The 9,855-nt window shown below is 38.5% G+C and overlaps 1 protein-coding gene across 2 annotated transcripts in view; it reads left to right on the plus strand.

The window, feature by feature from the left end:
• The window catches only part of CMSS1 (cms1 ribosomal small subunit homolog), a 362,036-nt gene that overhangs the window by 199,154 nt on the left and 153,027 nt on the right, over positions 1 to 9,855 (plus strand). The window lies entirely within an intron of this gene.

The following is a 9,855-nucleotide window of genomic DNA, read 5'->3' on the forward strand; positions in this document are numbered from 1 at the left end:
TTATTAAAGATGCTGTCCTTTCCCTATTTTGCATTTTTGGCACCTTTGTTGTAGATCATTTGACCCTAAAGATGTGGATTAATTTCTGGGCTCTCTGTTATGTTCCCTTGGATTATATGTTTGTTTTCATGACAGTACCATGCTGTTTTGATTACTATAGCTTTATAGTGTATTTTTAAACAGGTAGTATGATGCTTCAAGCTTTGTTCTTTTTGCTCGAGATTGGAGTATTTGAGGTGGTTTCATACGAATTTTAGGATTGCTTTTTCTATTTCTGTGAAAAATCTCATTAGAATTTTGATAGGTATTGCATTGAATCTACAAATTGCTATGGGTGCTATGGAAATTTTAACAGTATTCATTTTTCTAATTCATGAACACATGATATCTTTCCATTTATTTGTGGGACAATATTTTTTACACATTCTTAGTTTCAAGTTCATTGCTTCTAGAATTCTGATGGTCCTTGAAACCGAATGCTAAGATTATTGAGTAAAAGTTAGCTACAGCTGTGACTGAAATTACAGAAGAGAAACTTGCTCTTACATTTTCTGTGCTTCAGTGTCTTCATCTTTTTTGCTTTCATCAAGCTGTAAGTTCCTTGAAGTTAGGGACTTGGCACACAGCCTGGTACACAGAAGGCACTCATTGAATATCTGATAAATGAGAGGAGGGACTACTGAATGTAAAATAATCTCTATCACATATGATCATTGTAGGGAATAATGAGGTGATGTATATATGTGGAGAACCCAAAAATTGTTGCTCAAAAATTGTTTTTTTAAAAACCTGATCCATGCTAATCAAATTCACAAAAAGACAGATTGCCTTTTTAATTTTTTTATTTTCTAAAATATTTTCATTGCTTTACCTTAAAAGAACATGTGCTGACCATAATTTAATCTTTTTTAGATGACCCAAGATTATTATTCACAACACTTCATTTCAGCAAGTGTGATGATCCTTGCAGGCCGTTTTGTGGATTTAGAGGTCTCTTTATCACTCTCCTAGACAGTTTCTGAGTGCTGAGCATTGGGGCTATTGGGTCAGCTTTTGTTTGTTTGTTTGTTTTTTGAGACGCAGTTTCACTCTTGTTGCCCAGGCTGGAGTGCAGTGGTGCGATCTCGGCTCACTGCAACCTCCGCCTCCTGGATTCAAGTGATTCTCCTGCCTCAGCCTCCCGAGGTGGGATTACAGGCATGCGCACCACACCCAGCTAATTTTGTATCTTTAGTAGAGGCAGGGTATCTCCATGTTGGTCAGGCTGGTCTCAAATTCCTGACCTCAGGTGATCCACCCACCTCGGAAAGTGTTGGGATTACAGGTGTGAGCTACTGCACCCAGCTAGGTCAGCTGTTTATAACTTTTCTGATTTCTTGGCTGTGAAGACTGGCAGACTTCTGTGAGGGTGCCTTGCTGAACCTTCCTCCCTGATGTGAATGCTCCTAATCTTCTGTGACCTTGAAACTAAAATACTTTGCCATATGAATATGCATATAAAATAGGAGTACACTAGGAAGCTCTTTCACATGTAAAGTCCATGCAGTTCATAAACTGGCTGCTCTTGAATCCTTTTTATCCTTTCACTTATTTCTTGAATCTGAATTGTAACATTTTAGATATGTGCAAAGTTGCTATAAACTTATAAAGCAGACATTTCCTTTATCTCTTTTCTTAATAGTGCTTCTAGGAACAGATGCAGATTTCATGACATCTTAGTCTATGTTATCTAATGGCAAAGTGAGAATTAGTTGTGTCCAAAATATCAATCAGAATATTTCCATCTAATTATAGTTCACAGCTTCCTTATGAATCATTTTATATTTACATAAGATTTGCTTTAATTTTGTTGAACAGTAATGGAGATCTTTAAATGGGTTTTTGTTAGTTTTTCAAGTTCACCAGTTTCTCACATGTGTGTATAATTCTTCATAAAGACTTCTATAGCGCCTCATTTTGATATTTTTCCTTGTCAAAATGATATTTCCTGAAAATGTTTGTCATCAAAAATCAGAATTTATAAAATATCTGATCAAGTATATGTCTGTATCTGATTATCAATTAAGCTGAAAATGAATCGAGTGCCGGAGAAAAGTCCCATCCAGTTGGTCCATTATACAGAGCGGAAAGCACTAACATGTTACATCAGCAAAGGTTTTTGGGGCTCCAGTGTAGATTGGAGCAGTGAAGTTAGATGAGATTTGTAGCACCTCCTGATGACCATGCTAATCACTCCTCTACCACACTTACCTCTCCCATTATTAGTAACTTGTTAGTTAGCTCATCACATTTCTTCAGCACCACTTTATCCTCTTTAACCATCTGTCCTATTTATATACTCAGATATACCTGGCACCTACCAAATGAGAGTAAGCACCATAGTAACCAAAGAGTGAAATTATTGTATATGTACTTTGTGCTGTCAGCAACATGTATCCTGAGATCTTTGTTGAAGAGTCAGTTAATGAAATTTGAGAGTCCTTGGATTATCTGACATGTAAAGTTGTGAGCCAGATGTGGTGGCATGCACCTGTAGTCCCAGCACTTTGGGAGGCCCAGCGGGGAGGATCCCTTGAGCCCAGGAGTTCAAAACCAGCCAAGGCAACAAAGTGAGACACTGTCTCTAAAAATAATACAAAAAAAAGAAACACTGGTCTTCTCCGGCCTTCAGTGCTCCTGGTTTTCAGGTCTTCAGATCCAGACTGGAATCTCTACCATCAGCTTTCTATTTCTCAGGCCCATAACTACATCGCCAGTTTTCCTGGATCTGTAGCTTGCAAATTGCAGATTGTGGAACTTCTCAGCCTCCATAATTGCCTGGAGCTTCCCAGGCAAAGACTTTGAAACTCTGAGAAGTGTATTCAGGAGGATTTTTAAGTTGTGCACAGTGACCAATATGTATAAAAGGTGAAGGCTAGGTCCAGGGGCTCACGCCTGTAATCTCAGCACTTTGGGAGGCCAAGGCGGGCAAATCACCAGGTCAAGAGATCGAGACCATCTGGCCAACATGGTGAAATCTCGTCTCTATTAAAAATACAAAAATTAGCCGGGCGTGGTGGCATGTCCCTGTAATCCCAGCTACTCAGGAGGCTGAGACAGGAGAATTACTTGAACCCAGGAGGCAGAGGTTACAGTGAGCTGAGATCGCGCCATTGCACTCCAGCCTAGGCGACAAGAGCAAAACTCCATCTCCAAACAGAAAAAAAGAAACAAAGGTGAAGCAAGCAGGATTAAAGTGTGAGAAATTAAACTGCAGTGTTGTGGCCACAAAACTTCAGCATATTTTGTAGGTGCACTGGAGTTGGGAGGGCCCTTCAAAGTCAGATGAGGCTCATTTGTGTTGTCAAAAATGGAAATGGATAGCCACATGCAGAAGAATGAAATTTGACCTTTATCTCACACCATCTACGAAAATCAACTTGAAATGAATTAAAGACTAAAACTTAAGGCTGAAATCATAAAATTGCTAGTAGAAAACAAAAAAAATGCTTCTTGACATGAGTCTGGGTAGGGATTTTTTGGATATGATATCAAAGCACAGGCAACTAAAGCAAGAATAGATGAATGAAATTACATCAAACTTAAAAGTCTCTGCATAGCAAAAAAAAAAAAAAATCAACAGAGTGAAAAGGCAGCCTATGAAATGGAAGAGTATATTTGCAAACCATGTATCAGGTAAGGGGTTAATGTATAAGACTGTCCTACAACTCAATAACAAAAAAACAAATAAGCTCATTAAAAAATTGTCAAAGGCCCTGAATAGACATCTCTCAGAAGAAGATAAATAGCCAAGAGGTATATAAAAAGGTGTTGAACTTCACTAATCATCAAGGAAATATAAGTCAAAACCACAGTGAAACATCACTCACAGCTGTTAGAATGGCTGTTATCAAAAAGATCAAAGATAAGTGTTGGCAAAGTGTGAGGAAGAGAGAACCCTTGTACATTGTTCAAGGGAATGTAAATTGATACAGTAGTATGGAGGTTCCTCAGCAAATAAAAATAGGTCTACCTTATTATCCATCAATTCCATTTCTGGGCTTATATCCAAAAGAAAATCAGTGTCAAAGCAAAAAGTAGCCTGGTATGGTGGCACATGTCTAGTTTTAGCTACTCAGGAGGCTGAGGCAGGAGGATCTCTTCAGCCCAGGAGACTGAGGCTGCAGTAAGCTATGATCATGCCACTGCACTCCAGCCTGGGTGAAACAGCCAAGGGGTAAAAGACATAAAAATATGAATTGACAGGAGAGTAACCTCTCAAACCTTACCCTTACCAAAAGGAATAGCAGGGATTGAAAATTAATAATAATTGATGACATTTAAAAAATAATCTTAAAGTTCTTTAAAAATTTATTTTTAGTGATTTAATTTCTAAAAAGATTTTTAAAGTAATTTTTTAAAAGAGAAAAGTAAATACGTAAAATTGTTGTATTTTAATGTATTTAAAGACAGTAGTAGATACTTTTTTCCTCTAAAATTATTTCTAGATATCTTGACTATTGCTGTTGACTATCTTTCCATTCCTTTTCTATTTAAAACTCTTCTCTTTTTAAACAGTATGAATGTATGCTGATGTATGTTTGTGTAAGACTGCAATTCACATTCTACAGAACTATCATCTTTCAAACTATTATAGCAAAATTAAGGAGTAAGATAATTTTTCATCATATTGTCATCCAACTTCATGACTTATTTTCATTTTTTTTAATGTACTTGGAATGTATGGAAGAGAATTCCAGAAAGCTACAGTGACTCTTTTTTTCACTTAAAGGAAGTGGCTAGAATGAGATTGAGGGCAGGGGGGAATGTAGCACAAGGAAACTGGCTTGAAAGCTCTGTGTATTATGTGCAATTTTATTTTCTGAGTAATATCACTGATTCAGTAATTACCCTGGGTAGTAGCCATACAAGCTTTCTTGTTCCCTGGAAAGCCTTACTATAATCCAGAACTTTGCTAGCATATCATATACCTTGTAATTTTATTTTCTAAAATTAAGTGGCATTTAATGTCTTCATTTCCCCATGTAACCTTTTAAAAGCCTTGTATCTTCATTTATTTTATTGCTCCCACACCCTCTTTCTGTTTCACATAATTCTTTGCAATTTACTTCACTATTCTGCAAATAAATCATTTGCAGATTTTCTAAAAGCTGTATTCTCGCATTTAGGACTTGGTGCCATGGTTTCTTAGTAGAAGACAACTTTACAACCAGAAGTTGCAAGTTCCCCAAGTTCAAAATCTTACATATTTGCACTAGAAAGCCAAAATATTCCCTCTGTAGTCACTGAACTTCCAAAAGAAAATACATGCTGTCAGCCTAGACAGAACTGATTCATTTAGGCTCTAATCGTTTTGAAGGCCTCAGGTAGGGCTTGCGAGACTTAGCATTGCTTTGGCCATTCTGTTTTGAGGACTGCAATTGGGTTATATCTTTTGCCATAAGCTAAAAGGAATAGCAGCAGATTGAAAATGAATAATAATTGATTACATTTTTAAAATAGTCTTAAAGTTCTTAAAAAGTGTTTATTTTTAGTGATTTCATTTAAAAATTGCAAAGCGAGTATACATGTTACTATTAACTTACTAAGAACTATTTTTTTAGAAAGTAATGAATAATTAGCTTTTTTTTTTTTTTTTGAGACAGAGTCTTGCTCTGTTGCCAGGCTTGGAGTACAGTGGCACGATCTCAGCTCACTGCAACCTCTGCCTCCCAGGTTCAAGTGATTCTTCTGCCTTAGTCTCCCAAGTAGCTGGGACTACAGGCATGCGCCATCATGCCCAGCTAATTTTTGTATTTTTAGTAGGGACAGGGTTTCACCATGTTGGCCAGATGGTCCTGATCTCTTGACCTCGTGATCTGCCCACCTCGGCCTCGCAAAGTGCTAGGATTACAGGCGTGAGCCACTGCGCCCAGCCTAATTTTGCATTTTCTTAGTGCCAGTGTGCTGTACTTTTCAAGGCCGGTCAATTGCCTAAGACCTCAAATCCTGACGCAAAATTCCCCAGCTTACCGCTCTCACATAGAACACACTTGTGCCAGTGTCACTGCTTTTCCAGGCATCAAGCAAAACCATTGGAAGTAGCTGAATTTCTAGTGACACCCTATAGAGCTCTCCTTATATATAGTAAGTTCATTCTTCTTTGGAGTTGTTAAAAAGTGAGGCTCAGGTTTTTGTGCCCTCAACTTTACCCCCCTTGGTTTCTTGCTGCCTTCCAAGTTCAGCATCTCAGCATTTTTATTTCAAGAAATAAGCTTATGATGCACAGCATTAAGCAAGACACTTTGGGAGAGGAGGAACCCTTCCCGGAATTTCAGAAGTCTTCTTGTAGAGAAAATTCCTGTAATGTTTTGTTTTACTTCAAAAATCTGAGTGCCAGAAAGAACAGAGTCAAGAAAGGAGCTATCGTGAGCTCTTGAATTTGAAGCAAAGTCTGTACTGTGACCCCATTTTAGAAGATCACTGGCCCTCCATAGAGCACTACTTTGAACAAATCAGTTAATTTTAAATCAAGTGTCTTGGTTGCTTATATTTTTAAAATCTCAAAAGATCTAAATTCAGATGCCAGTGAAAGCTTTGTAAAGGGAACCTCCCCTTCCTCAGCCTACCCTTAACTTGCATTCTAGGAACTTCTAGGTGCTTTAGATATTCCCTAAATGATTAAAGAATAGATTATAATTCAATAGAACAGTGATTTGCTGGTTAAAGGAAGAATAGCTGATACTTTATGAAACTGTTCTTAGAATAGCTTGGATGCTAGATCCCATTGTGTGTGTGTGTGTGTGAGAGAGAGAGAGAGAGAGAGAGATATGAGGGGGGCACCAAGACAGACATAGTTATACCCATTTCCTTTTTCCATAAAGCATTTGCAGTAGCTTGTAACCAACACACATTATAAAATTTACATAGGGATTTTTAAAATTTTAAATAAAAATAGAAGGAAGCCCTTGGAAAATAAATGATATTAGAATAATGTTGAGTCTCTTGGGAATCCTGCAAGTCTTTTGCTTCAGATGCAATTGCAGTAGCATTGAGAGAGAAGTCAAACGTCAAACACAGTTCTGTCCTGAAGAAAAGGAGCAGACCTTCCATTGGTCCTCCACTCCACCACCACCCTAAGTTGAGCCAGTGCCATGTCCAATATCAGCCCTTGGGCTTCACCTGGCCTGTGCATTCATTCTAATTCCACTGTCTCTGCCTTCATGCTTGTTACGGCACAACTCTGCTAGAGTATTCATTCCATTTCTTTGGAAAGGCCTGCAGTTCAACAATTGCGCATCCCATTACAGAAACAGCATTGAGCATGATTTTGGAAAAATCACACATATATCTTATATTGGACCTGAGTATTCAAAGACAGTTTCAGACACCCTTGGTTTATTATTCTTTTGGCTTCAGAAGTACATTCATGGAATGGACATAGATGAGGGATACCCAGAAACTGGCCAAGCACAGGGGAAAAGAAAGAGGGAGATTCCATTCTGCCTGACTCAGCTGGGATAGGTAGAAAACCTAAGGATCTTTTTCTTCAGCAGTCATCATATGTTTCCATCATTTGTTCCCATGGTTATTTTCCGCTGCCCAGTTGTTATTTGTACTTCTTTAAAAACATCAGTGCATGGGCCTCAAGAGGCAAAGAGAATTGAGGTCCTACACTAGAGTCAGAATATTCAAAGTTTTGGACTGAGGTTTCACCTCTGAGCCATGCTTTTTTATTACACTACATTTGGCTGAAGATCTGACACTAGATGCACCATAACCATTGCAAAGGCCATGCAATCTCTTGCTTTTTAGATTTCCACTGACATTTTTGCCTGCTGTTAGAGTAGCCACACCTCTCCATGAGTTTCAGGTGTTTTAACCATTTAGGAAAAAGAGGGGAGGGAGAAAGAAATGAATCAATAGTAAAGAGATGGTGCCTGAGAATGGAAAGATCACAGCTGAAAGTGGAGTATGTGCTACCTTCTGGCCCAGACCAGGTGGCTGGGTGTAGATGGACGTTGTGTGTATCCCCAATGCAGTAACCCTTACAGAGATAATTCTCCCAGTTTAGCCACCACGAAGTATTGTTCTTTGTTTTTCCATAGTGCTTGTCAAAATGCTATGACAACTGACTGGTTTTATGCAAACAGAGCCTGGCTCTCAAGAGACAGAGTGTCTGAAAGTCAAACATGGATGGCAGCCATTGGCACACAAAGGAGTCAGAAACCACAGATTGTTTTCTCGTTGGATGAACAGCATAAAGCAACGTAAAGTTAATTGAAGAATTCCTTGAAAGTGAAGTCAGACTAAAAAGAAATGCTCCGAGTCTATAATTTACTAAATGTGAAAGAACCGTAAGTGGTATGAGACTAAAAGAGTTTCTTGGGGGGAGAGAACATTTTTGTAAACAGATCTGGCTTTTATTTTTGCTTGGGCTGTTTTAATTATTTGCTCTAATAATGTAGATCTCCAGAAGAATCTCTAATTAGGTAAGGCTTGATTTATGGAGTTGGCCTCATATAAACCATGATGTCATGGTATGCTGCAGAAAATTACAGGCCTGGTCTCACCATTGAAAACTAGTATTTCTACCTAGAACTACTCCTGCTCTGCATGTCTTACTCTCAGGAAAGCAAAGCATACCATGTTCTCCTTCACAGTGCTCATTGCCCAGGTAAACTCAACATATAGTATTACTCATCAAATAATTTTATCAAACATTTTAAAAACTGGGGAGGGAGGAGTAGAAGAAAAATGCTAGCAGTTAAAGAAATCTTTACTTCCTGGGAACTTAGTAGATACCAACCTATGATTCTCAGTAGAAGTGGGTTCACTCCCCCTTCAGCTGACAGACTGGCAAGGATATGCCAGACTATCAAGAGTAGTGTCAGTGTGTTCCTTCCTCCCACAGCTCTAACTACATCTTCCACACTCCGTCTTCAGCTCCTTCCTGGAAGGTCTTTCAGTGTCATGGTCGCCTATTTCATCTGGTTGTAAATAACAGCCATGGGGCCTCTGTAATATTTCACCACGGTTCTTACTCCCTTTCCCATTGCAATATAAGCCTTGGTGTAGAGCCAAGGCCTTTTCTTTGATTATAGGTCTGCCGATTACAATTTCCTAACATTTTTCTCACGTTAATTATACCTTAGTGATTGCATTTTCTATGATTTCTCATTTCAATTTTGTTAAATTTTGGCCCCTGTAGAGCAGACTGTAGAAGGAATCCTTCTAGATTTTTACAAATTGTTTTCCTGTCTTCCACAATTGTCTGATTTACATCTGCCCTGAGAGTCAGTTTAAGTCACCTGCCTTTATCAGGTCTCCTTAGACTATTCAATGTACCTTTCATAGGAAGCAACTCTTTTCTTTCATGGTTATATTTCACCAGTTTACATCATATTTAATTAAATTATGTAATTATAGTAACAAATCCAACAGGCATAGGCAGGTTTGAGAACAAATACAACTCTAAACAGTTGGAAGAAATGCATGGGATATACTAGTGAGTGACCTTCTAGCCTCTCTTATTCAGCATGTGTAGGCTCAGTCCTGGTTGAAACACAGGGATAGAATTGGTTAAGTGGAGCTCAGTTACGGAGGCTTCTGAATCTGTGCTCTCCACACTGTCTTCATTTTATGGAGGGGGTCCAGAGTGGTTACAAGGCTTGCCCAAGGTCAGAAACATTCATAGCCAAGCAGGCTATCCTGACTTTCAAGCTATCAGGGCACCAGAGCAGGACTGATATCCTGGGCTTTTAATGTGCTTGTCTGACTGCTGCCGAAGGTAAAAAATGCAAGTTTATCGAGCTTGATTTATTACCACAAAATATCTGTCTTGATGCTTACTTTACCCATAGTTTTTGTGTTACT

This window comes from Gorilla gorilla, chromosome 2 (genome assembly GCF_029281585.2).
Source record: "Gorilla gorilla gorilla isolate KB3781 chromosome 2, NHGRI_mGorGor1-v2.1_pri, whole genome shotgun sequence".
Lineage (NCBI taxonomy): Eukaryota > Metazoa > Chordata > Mammalia > Primates > Hominidae > Gorilla > Gorilla gorilla.